We start from the raw sequence: 12,031 nt of genomic DNA, 5'->3' as shown, positions 1-12,031 counted from the left end.
TTTGGTGAGGGCTCCGTAGCATCTTGCTGCAGCCACAGTGTTGTAAATTAAGTCTAAACTGTTCTTGAATGTCTCATTTCACTAAAAAACCTCACAGACAGCTCAGTGTGCAAGTCAAAAGTCATCTGAACCTCACGTTATCCAACATACCTTTTAATCGTTGCAATCCATAACAAATTCCTTTTTCAACGGTTAGGTCCATGACAAAATCTTTTATCTACCTATAAAAACAGGTCTGACTCCACAGAGAAAGTCAATTGCCACCCAATTAAAACCAAAGGCTTTAAATAAAAGCCCTCTAAACCTAAATATTGTTTGAATACAACCATCTAAAACCATCATGTTAGAATTCATCACTCTAGTGCTATAAAACTGGCAACAAAGACGCAGAATCAGGAGTTAAACTAAAAACACATGAATGTTGTATCAGGTCTAAATGGCTTAAGACTGCAGAAAATGCCAACATGACTCAACAACAGTTTTGTATGTGAAATATTGGATTTTTAAAATGCAATAAAAAGGATGTGGTTAATTGCAATCAACAACAGAAATTCTGACATTAATCGCAATTAAATATGTATTCTTTTGACAGCCCTAATTCCATAAGGATGCAGTATTATTGGCATGACGTCTTTATTGGCAGATACGGAAATTTCTGACAATATTCATAACTGAAATATTGGCCTACATCAGTTATTTTTTAAAAAAAGGAGAACAACAGAATGCAGCACAGTTTTAAAATGTTGAAACCTCCACTTTCTAATTGACTATCATTTAGTCTTGGAACTTCTTTAACCTAAATGGAAGCATGGTCACTCTGGAGAGCAGGAAGTGATGTTTGTCTGCTTTCATCAATAATAAAGTTACCATTTTGACCAATAAGATGGCCAAACTGTTTGGTATAAAACATGATTGGGTGAACACAGCACAAATCTAAATTACTGTTAATAAATCCACACCATCCCTATTGTCATTTTACATTTGTCCAAAAAAACTCAGCTTCAAAGAAGACATGAAACACTAAAGGTGAATAACAGAAAAGGACATAGTATGCAAATAGAAAAAAAGACACTTTCTTTACAGGTTTGGTTGTCTTCCTTGATTTTAGTTTATTTTTTTGTGGGGTAAATGCAGAAGAAGGCTTTCTTTAATGCTCTGAAAGTCCTGAAGAGCTTTGTTTTGGACAACATTTGTGTTATCCATACAGATCCCTAGTCCCTGCAGCTCTTTGCAGCCAAACCTCTGTTTGCTATCAGGATTATATCAGCCCTACAGCAGTTCATCTCAAATTCCCGTCCATTCAGGCAAAACAAAAAGAATCCAAAAGCAGACTCTTTGAGCATCAAGTATAGAAAAAGCTAATGCCTCTCATCCTCTTGTCTGAATGGCCACTCCAGTCCTTGTGACCACAGCTGACTTCAGTCCATTGAATTAGCACACAGCCTTCTGGGCTACAGCCTCAGAGGCCATGTTGGAGGCTCAGTGGTGAATATTAGATTGCACGCCTCCAGATCTCATTAAAGGAAGCAACAGGACAATGTCTGCATCTCAAATGAGACCAGGGGCCATCAGGCATCCTGACTCCCTGTTGGATGGACTGATTTGATTGATACTGTGTTTGTGCGTCACAGCTGAACAGAAGGGGAGGATGTCCTTTATGGTAAATGTAATTAGGCTGCTTTTTCAAATCACACAACTGGGGGAAGATTGGAATTTGGGATCGTAAAGCATGCTGTAAACGGGATTCTTTTTTGATCCATTAGGTGTATGGGTCATGTGATCAAGTCAATGGTCAGACACTTACTGTATCTTCAGTGTGAGGGGTGTCCTCCAAGACCTTCCTTTCCCAATGTTAACTCACTGAAAAAGAAAAATCACAACATCAGTATCAGACAACAGGAATATCATCTTTTCATAACAAGTTTCACAGAGAAACACATAAAATCCAACGAGACAACTTCATATAAAACACAAATGAGTCTAATAGCACACGGCGCTCAGTGCAATGTAATAAAGTGTGTCAAATAAGTCTATGAAGACGAATGAAAGAGGCTTCCTGGAAAATGAAATTAGTGGGTCGATGTCCAGTATTAGCTTCAAATTATTAACTTAAGGATTAAATAACAGCAGCTCACGCCTGAAGGTGGGACATGTACAGTGGTTAACCAGTAGCCTGTAATTAAAACTTAAGTGAAAATACAGTGCCCACTATTAGAAGGAAGAAGTAGGCTGAGAGATGGTTAAAGAGATGATACTAGAATTTTTCTCCCTTTCATCATATCTGTGTTTATATAGCACAAGAACGTACTTGCTCCTCAAGAAGGACAGTGGATAGAGTCAGAAACAGGAATTAGAGAGTGGGCAATGACATGCTGGAAAGAAGCCACAGGCCAGACTTGAACCCAGGCCACCCTGATCTTCCTTTATATCAAGCAACCTCCGTTAATTCAGCCTCTTTTTTGCACCATATTGATAACCTCAATGATTATTCTAAAGGCTAGTTATTTAGTATCTGCAAGTTACTGACAAATTTAGCAAATTATGGTTGCACCAAACTGCTCCAATCAAATGTCACAGGCAAAAACATCTTCCTTAGATCCAAATCTACAAAAAAAATAAAACTCTTATCTCTATGGCTTTGCTTGCAGTTAAAGATGCACTGACAGAGTGGCTGATGACTGCCATGATTGGTGACCAATTCTAAGCAACACAAACACACAAACAGAGCATGAAGTGCACATCAGCAGTGGTAAAAAAGCCTAAAAGTACTTCTCTGCTCACGGAGAGTATTAAATGTATTATACTGAGTATTGTATCAAAAGAAGCAATTAAAAAAAAACAAACAAACAAACAAAAAAACATCAGTTTTGGTATTGGCCATCAGCGAAATTGTCTAAACCTCAGTATCAGCATTGGCCCTGATTTTTACGATCAGTCCATCTCTAACTGTAGCCTAAAAGGCATGGGCAGGACTAGCAAGCTTTACTTAAAAAATGATGGCCACACTGTGTACTCAAGTACTCAAATCTGTTCCTAATACCAGTAAAAAAGGCTATAAAACATGACAAAACTCATTGCAACTTCAAGAATCATTCCTTGAGGCAAAGGCAAAAAGGACTAAGAGTCTCCAAGCAATAGCCCAAAGTAAGAGGCACTAATAAGTTATTTTTTTAGCCAAATAATAATTCCTTCAGAAATCAGGGAGAGTACAGCTGAGGAGGGTGAAGCAGTAAACTTTTCTGGTTCCATGATTTGAATTAGTAAGTCGCATCAAACAACAAGAGATATGGAGAATGTTAACGGTTGTTTAACCCTTTTAAACCCTTTTCACAAGGTGAATGTAATGCAGAAAATCAAGCAAATAGCTTTAGTACAGGCAGGTCATTGAGTCAAGCTCTGCCATATATCTGAGATCAGCTGATTTCACCCCAGTTAGGGATGGCACAATTACCCGTTGCACAATTAATTGTGGTATTAAACTTTACGATTATTTAATGACATGACAAAGCCGCGACTCAAAGTTACAAAGTCACAAATAGCGGCACTACAAGCAAGTCTGCACGCATACACGAACTAAAAAAAATGAGTATTCTCCTCATGGAGACTGCACAGGCTTTCACCAGCAGCATTTCATCAATTCACACTGTTATGATGATGCATAGGCGGATCATGTGCAGCCCAAGTTGTGCACACGAGGGGGTGGTTGGGGCGGTCATCTTAATGGATACCGGATCAGCTCTGTTTCCTCATTTGTTCTCTCACCAACAGTTTCATAGTGTCCAGGGTATCTTTGTGATCTTTTATAACTTCCAGTTTGGTATTGTTTTCTGTAAGGAGAGCTGCTGCTCCAAGTGTCTGTGCAATATTGATCTCGCGAGATTGATTTTTTCCACAATGAGAAATCTCGTGGCACAAGATCTCGTCACACCCCTACTAGAAATATAAGGTACTTCTGCTAGCTTTGAGTAACTTTAGAGCCAAGTTGTTATGCAAAATGGGCAGGAAATGTTTAGCTTTTAAACAGTTATGGGTTTTAACTAGTCAAGGTTTTTACAGTGAAAGAGCAGCTTCAACCAATCCTCCACCCTCTTTAAAAAATGTTAATAAGCATTGGAATAATTGGTGACAGAAATTGGTGGTCTAATTTGCAGGCAGCAGATGGCATGGCATGAAGCAGCAATACATAAACAACATATGTTGGCCACTTTAATGGGTTCAGAGGACAAACAAGCTATATGAATCAGAAGAAAGTCATGACTACTATTTATACCTCCCACTACACACTGCACTGGCTAAAATCCTGTGGGATGGTAGCAATACATTCAAACACACGGACAACATAAGACTGCAAGATTTACTTGCAAACCTGTCATAGCAGTATCATAGAACTAAATTCCAAATTTAACTAAAACGTTGAGAAAAGCCTTGACAAGTTCAACTCCGACATGCAAACTGGCTTCATAGAGTTTTTTTAATTGGCACTTCCAAGTACACTGCTGTTTAAGAGATATCTGTGAGTATTTCTGAAGCAATAAAACCAGAGCCCTGCAGAGAGGCAGGGTGTTACCCTCTTAAATTAGATGTAAGTGGGGCGACCAATATCACACCAAGTCAGGGGGCTGAAAATTTGTATCAGCATGACTGAGGATCATGATTTGAGGAAGGAAAGTTGAAGGAAGTTAAGAGACAGGCACTGAAGTCTTAAGCTCTTTTCATTACTGTTATGAGTCAAAATTTAAAAAAAAAACATCTACAATTGAAATATGTATAAAATGTTTACCAATTACATCATATCTGCTTAGTAGCTTGACACAGAAAAAGAAAAGACAGTTTGGTCCATTGACTGCAAACCGATAAAATCCAGCCCCAAAGCTGGCTGTCTTCCCAAAGATGATGGCGTGACGAGATATAAACAGCAGCTAATTAGAGGCTGATATTTACCAGTAGACAGCAGGAGGGCTTTGAGAGTCAACTTGGTGCTTTTACTGACAAGGTGTTCAATGAATGGGTGACAGTCATGTGGGTTTGAAAAATAAACACCTCACCATCTGCCCATTGGGATATACGGACCTAAAATAGACTTCAAACACCTGGGGACAACAGTCCATTCATGCCCAATAAGGCAGGAAATATCACTGGGGACAGGGATGTCTGGGTCAACATGTTTAGCATGCTGTCAACGTGACCTTGTTGATTGGCTGTCTAGTTGTTTGTTTGTTTGTTTGTTTGTTTGTTTGTTTGTTTGGTTGGTTGGTTGGTGGCTTTCTTCCTTCGATCCTTCCTTCCTTCCTTCCATCTTTCTTTTATTCGTGGATGGATGTATGATGAGATGGTTGGATTAACCATTAACTTTGCAAAGCGGATGGATACGGCCGTTTCCTTGTTTTTTCACTGGCGAATCCATCTTCCAAAGCTCCCATCTGAACCGTTTGGGCCCGGTTAGATAGTGACAGGACCAATCAGCGACAAGGGGCAGTATTTTCAGGCACGGCAGAGTCGTGACGTTAACAAGCAGCAACAAGAGCTAGTGCAGTTATGGAGGAAGAGATGAGCGTGGATGCTGCTAAAGCTCCAGTTTTATCAGAACTTGACCACAATTCTTCGTTAAAAGAAGAACAAAGAGCAGCAGTGATTTGTTTTCTTTTCAAAAACCACAGAAGTCGAGTACTTACATGTCTATAGTCGCCATGTTTCACGTTATTCCTCAGTAGCTGTGCATTCATTCAATCACACTCCGAGTTTTTTCAAATCCTCTGCCTTTTCTCAAACATTTCCTATTGAAGCTTTCCCAGATGGATGTGTGAAACAAATCTATCTGGTGTGTCAGGTTATGAATTTATCTGCTAATTACAGCAAATTTCTTCTCAATTATCAACGAACCACATGGCAGCAACCAATGCATTTAGGAATTTATAATTTGTCAAGAAAGTCTGCTTAAGTTCAAACCTAGTACCAGAATGGGGAAGAAAAATGTGATTTAACCCCTTAAAGCCTGAAAACACAAATAATAGCCAGAAAATTCTAATTTTTTGGTACTGAAATGTTCATTTATATTTCTACTGAAATTTGAAAAAATCGAAATTTCCATAAAATTTCACAAATATATTTTTAGTATCTCATTTCATTCATTAGGTGTTTATGGTAACTGATAATCCACTTGAGTGCATTTTTATCATTTATCAGATTGTATTCCGATGTTTTTTGAGTAATTTAATGAGCATATTGAACAAATAGAGGTATCATAAAAGTATGTATCAAATATGCGACAACAGGCATTAAGGGGTTAAGTGACTTTGAGCATGGTTGTTTGTTCCAGATAGGCTGGTCTGATTATTTGAAAACTACTGATTTCCTAGGATTTTCATACAAAACCATCTGTAGGGTCTATAGAGAATGGTTAAGATAAAGAGAAAATATCCAGAGAACAACACAGAGGACTACCTACAAAAAATGGTATGGCCTACGAAAGGCCCAATGAAAGGGCCCTCACAGGTGTGATTTGACACATGCATGTATGCTGATTCGGATCTGAATCTGAATCTGTGCTCTGCAGTGCCATGGGTTTGCTTCAACCGAAGGTGAGCAACCTCACACACCGGAAGTGTGTCTGGAGTGCTACGAGTGCAGCCCTGATCAACTTGAAACAAAACAGCAGAGATTACGAGGGAACTACGAGTTCAACTAAGAATATTATGTCAACAGTGGATTATCTTGATATTCTGGGTTTATCCACCCTTCATTATGATTCCATGATTGTATTGCTTCCATTCTGGAGTTAAAAGATTAATGTTTGCTACAAAGAATATGTGATTGCATGTATAATTTTGTGACTTTTTACCTCAAATTCAACTTTTCCTAGTCAATGGTGCTGTAAGTTGCTTTGTGACGCACCTGCTGTATTTTGAAGTTTGCACATTTTTCTTGTTTGTTTGCTCTATGTGGATTGATGGGGTTTAGCAGCGGCCAGCGCAAAAAGTAGAACCATAGCATACTTCCAACAAAGCCAAGTGGATTGGCGGGGAAGTGGAACTGCTCAAATTGACTAGAGAGGGAGTGATTAGCACTGCAGAGTGAATCCCCAGCAGATTGCAGCACAGCAGTTGTGTGTAGAAACTGGAGGTTAGCCTTCTGATCAGAACCCTCAATTTACCGCTTCCTTTCCATTTCTATATTTTCTGTAATGCTAACGTTTGTGGTGGTCTTGGCATAGCTAATCACATTCTGGCCTTTACTGGTCAAACAGTTGAGATCATAGGACAGGCTTACACTGGTTAACTTACAAAACAGGCTCATACTATCTAAAAAAAATAGAGGGTTAAACCTTTGGAATTAGCTATATTTTATCAAAGCATAAAAAAACCAACCGTTTATCTCAGCTTTTATAAAGACAGAGAGCATTCAGGCTAAATAAGGAAGTTGGTAATCATTCTGTCAATTTACAATGGACCATGCCTTTCCTTGCCTCCATGGGCCTCTGTATGTGCTAGGCCCCAGAAGGTGTTCTCCTATTTGCCTCCTATTGGCAACCTTGGATGTCAAAGAAGAGTGACCAGATTGGAGTTGGTTTAAGAGGACAGAAGGTAACAACTTACTCAAACAAGGTGTGCAGCAGAGCATCCCTAAATGCACAGCACTTTGAGCCTAGAAGCAAATGGGCTAAAGCAGTAGACAACCACACTGGGTGCCACTTCTGTTGGCTAAGAACTCAGAAAGATTCAGCAAAATGTGACAATGAATCATTGAAAAACTGTTGCCTGGTCTGATGAGTCTCAACATTCAGATGGTCAAGTTTGAATTTGGCATAAATAACATGAAAGTGGGTATCTATGGTGTAATGTTCTTATGTCCTTGGCACACTTTGGGCCCTCAAAATCAATGGAGCATTGTTTTAATGTACCATCCTGCCTATGAATTGACCACAGTGTACCTATCTTTTGATGGTTACTTCCAGCAGGATAATGCTCCATGTCACAAAACTGAAATCTTGAACCACATCCAATCCAACAGAGCATGTTAGGGTGGATATGATGGAGCAGAAGATCCATACAGTGGATGAGCAGCTGGAAAATCTGTAGCAACTGTGTGATGCCCTCAAATCAGTATGGACCAACATTTCTGGGGAATGATTCCAGCAACTTGTTGAATCTGTGCCAAAGAAAAGTAAAACTGAAAGCAAAGGTTAGTGTATATATTTATTATTTTTTTACAAAATTCAAACTATATTTGAATATTTATGCACATTTTAAAAATTTATATATATGTAAAATGTTCAGTAACTTTAATTGTCCACCAGAGGACCCACCAACACTACATTATAGATCACAATGAAGAAATAATGAGCAAAAACTAATTAATGTTAATTTTTATTAACACTTTACTGCAAACACAGCCACCTGCATCATTAAGATTACCTTACCAGATTTAAAACTGTTGGTCAACTTCAAAGCGAACAAACAAGTTAGAAATTAAATGTCAAACAAAAATAAATTATATTGTGCTGCTTACACAGTAATGACGTGTCTTTAAAGAACAAAACATTTAAAAAATTTTTGGTAATCTGTTGTCCCTACAGGTTGTTAGCCAAAAACACGAAGCAATCCATGTTTTCTGAATCAAGAGCAGAGCATTTTTTTGTTCACAACTGTCCCAGCCAGAAAACCCTCTCCGCCCTGACGGAGGTGCCTGGGATGCACAGGTAACGGCGTGCCAGCTGGGACAGGACAGGATACCTGAACCGGGACATTTTTCACCACGGCAGCGGTTATACTGTCAGCGGGCAGCACGGTTTCTCTCTCATACATCAGCATCTCTTGTTGTAGTGAAGCCTCACTTGCCAAATCGCCACCAGCGTGTGCACCACCTTGGCGATAAACATCCCCAAAAAGGTCCCCGATGGCACTGAGAGCACTTTTCTCACGCCGGTGAGTCCCCGTTTCCGCAGCTCCACCCTCCTCATTTTCTGTGCTCCCCTCCTCCTCCTCCTCCGCAATCATTTTCAGCTCCAGTTTAACCTTCTGATGGTTGTCGCCCACTCGTCATACTAGTGGTCATTGCTGCGCCTCTGTGTTTTGAGTGTGAAAACTTTATTGTTTGTCATGTCACGTGACGAAACATTTGGTTTCTACACACATATGGGTGAAGTAGTGGCCAAGGAGAGAGGGAAGAGACTTGAGAACGATTAAAAACATCTAAATATATATATAGGTTATAAATCAATACGTTTTTAATATTTGAATTATATTCGAACCTCGTTCCAACAGCCTTACTCGATATATCATCCAGCCCTAGTATATATGGTTGCTTGGTGTTCCCTCAGATAATGTATTATAAAACATCTCCTTCATTCTCTGTTTTAATATTCAAAACGAGCCATGCTATGCTGGCCTGCCCTCGCACTAATATCACCGGCAAACATTCATCTTGGGAGCTGGCTGGAGGTGAGCTCAAACATTATTATCCTGGATGTTTCATTGTTGGACTGAGGACAAAAGCAATCAGTCTCATCAGCAGCCCAATGACCAAGGAGTACATATAGAGTGTCTTTGTCTTTCCATGATTACTATGATCCTTTCAGGCCTCTTTGTTGTATCAACTGTGGCTAACGTTTCAGTGTAATTTGTGAAGAGCCAACAAAGATAATGGTTTCACTTGATACCATGTAATTTTCTTGCAACATATTTTAGTTAGCCGCAGTGGTTTTGTCTGTTGCCCGGGTGTTTTCATCTGCCATCGGTCTTCAGGCCTAAAAATGACAGTGATTTTTGGTCAAAAACAGGTTGCTTAAAAAGATTTTATGGGTAAAAATCTGCAAATAAACAGCATACAAAGCTACCTAGCCTGTTTCAAATAAACTGAAGAAAATATGGGAATAATTAAGGCACCACCACATCCCCTTTGCAAAATAAGTTAGACCTCATACCTTGACAGAAAGGAAAACAGAAACAGGCTGTCGATTTTGGTGTCTCCAGTGAAGCAGAAAGATACTGCATGTGTTAAGAAGTCTTTACCAAGTTTGACTTAGTGCAGGGGGTCCCACGGGTAATAAAAGCCCCTGTCACCCTTCCTCAATTGCCTTTCAATCACCATTCCATAGCTGTGCCTTCCACTGGGTACTTTGTGCTCCCAGCTTCACCTCAAGGTCTGGCACAGTCACCGCCCAGTCAAGTACAAAGAGTTTTCTTCCTTCCTTTGAAATCATCCAGACAGGAGTCTTTCCTTCTTATACTTTCACCATTCTTTGCTTTGTAAATTGTCTGATGTAGTTTACCTTTAAAATAGTTATTTGTTTGATGAAGCGTCATTGATTCTGGTTGATGCTGCTTTGTCCAATAAAATCTATTATATATGTTTAAAGAGATGTTGTCTGTGATTATTCTGCATACACTTTGTAATAATCTGCACATTAAGAGAGTCATGTAAGATTTTACACCTTCAATTAATTTAAACACCATTATTTATCAAATATTAATGATATTGTTCTTTTTATCTTAACTCAGACTTTTTTTTTGTTCATTTTTGGGTGTATTTCCAGGGTGTCGCCCTTTATTAATTTTAATTAATACCTTTTTTGTTTCCATGATGATCATTATAATACCAATTATTAATATAAAAAGCCCAACGCAGATATTTGGAAATCATTGCCCATCCCTGACTAGTATTGTAGTAACATTTTAAACTGGTATCACAACAACCTTACATCATACAAAAAAAAATATCTTCATTGCCTTTTTTCCAACTATGCAGAAACTAAAACATCCATAAATGTATGAATTCCATAACCATTATTTGGCAAGATAAGCAAAGCACCCTGCATGACTGCATATTGCATTCTTTAATTCAAATATCTGCCACTGAGATAAACAACTGACCATCCCACTGTCCATTTACCACACTTTTCTGTGACAAATCAAATACTCTCCAGTGTGCACAACACTGCAATAACAATAGGAAGGACAGACTCATAAAAAAAAAAAAAAAAAAAAAAAAAAAAACAATATTAAACGTAGGCTCATATTGGTGTTTTGATCTCCACATCTATTTAATAAGAAGCAGTAGGGACCGATGTTTAAGGAACAATGGTGGCCTCTCTGTTTAGCAGCAGAGACGCAAAGCCAATATCCGGTATAGAGATATTACCCCGGGGAAGGAAGAGCCTTCATCATTCTGTACATCTCATGCCATCCTGTTTTCAGAGTTTGACGGCTGGCTGGAGCCGCCTCCATTGTTTCCCTTACTTGCTCACCAGACAGGCAGCCTCGACAGCAGCTCGTCCGAGGCCCACTTGAATTTGGCTGGAAAAACTTTGGCAGAATGAAACCAACCAGGCTGTGAGCAAACAGCCAAAAGATGAATGTATCTCTGCTCTGCCAAACCTTTACACAGGGGCACTTGTATTTTTGTGGGATGTAATGAGTCTGCCGTATGACACTGTCTGGTATCCTCCCTGTTATGGAGTTATTTACATTTCATACTTGAGTGATGTTTTTTTGTTGTATGTAAATAGGGTAAATCTGGAGTTTACACCTTGCCTGCTGTCTTAGAAGGAACTAGAATATAATGATATGTTTCTGCTTGTTTGGCTGTTTGGGGTAGAGAGGAAAAAAATGATATACAGCTATTTCAAATACACAGATACCTTACTTCACAGTCAATTAAACACAGTCTATAGTCACACCAAAAAACATTCAGAAAATAGTCAGAATTTAGGCCAATGTATTCAGAATAAAAATACTCAGATTGCTCGCCCTTTCATGGCTGCACTCTCAGTACTCTCAATTGTAAACATTCCACCTTTGAAACACCGCCGCACTTGTCAGTGTCACTTCTTTCTCACCAATCACAGAACGTAAGCCCAACTTGGTCTGCTGGTTAGAACTTGTGACTGCACGTCTCTGACTAATGTCTACAAGCTTCAAGTGTCTATTCCAGAGTTAGATAAATGGCCGCAGATGGCAACAAAAGTCGTGAGATCTACTTACTGGCATCAGAAAACATCAGATGGCCATTTCCTAATTTACGTCTCTTGGTGGCC

General features: G+C 39.1%; 1 protein-coding gene across 4 annotated transcripts in view; it reads right to left on the bottom strand.

Moving 5' to 3' along the window:
* The window catches only part of syt1a (synaptotagmin Ia), a 322,596-nt gene that overhangs the window by 214,190 nt on the left and 96,375 nt on the right, over positions 1-12,031 (bottom strand). For all 4 annotated transcript variants that reach the window (XM_041780625.1, XM_041780629.1, XM_041780626.1 and 1 more), the window contains one exon: positions 1,805-1,860. The gene's annotated coding sequence lies outside the window, so the exon portion shown is untranslated. The remainder of the gene's footprint in view (positions 1-1,804; positions 1,861-12,031) is intronic.

The sequence above is a fragment of the Cheilinus undulatus genome, linkage group 23, assembly GCF_018320785.1.
Source record: "Cheilinus undulatus linkage group 23, ASM1832078v1, whole genome shotgun sequence".
NCBI classification, from domain to species: domain Eukaryota; kingdom Metazoa; phylum Chordata; class Actinopteri; order Labriformes; family Labridae; genus Cheilinus; species Cheilinus undulatus.
Note: the sequence above shows the minus strand (reverse complement) of the source record. Positions and strands in the feature narration are given on the sequence as shown.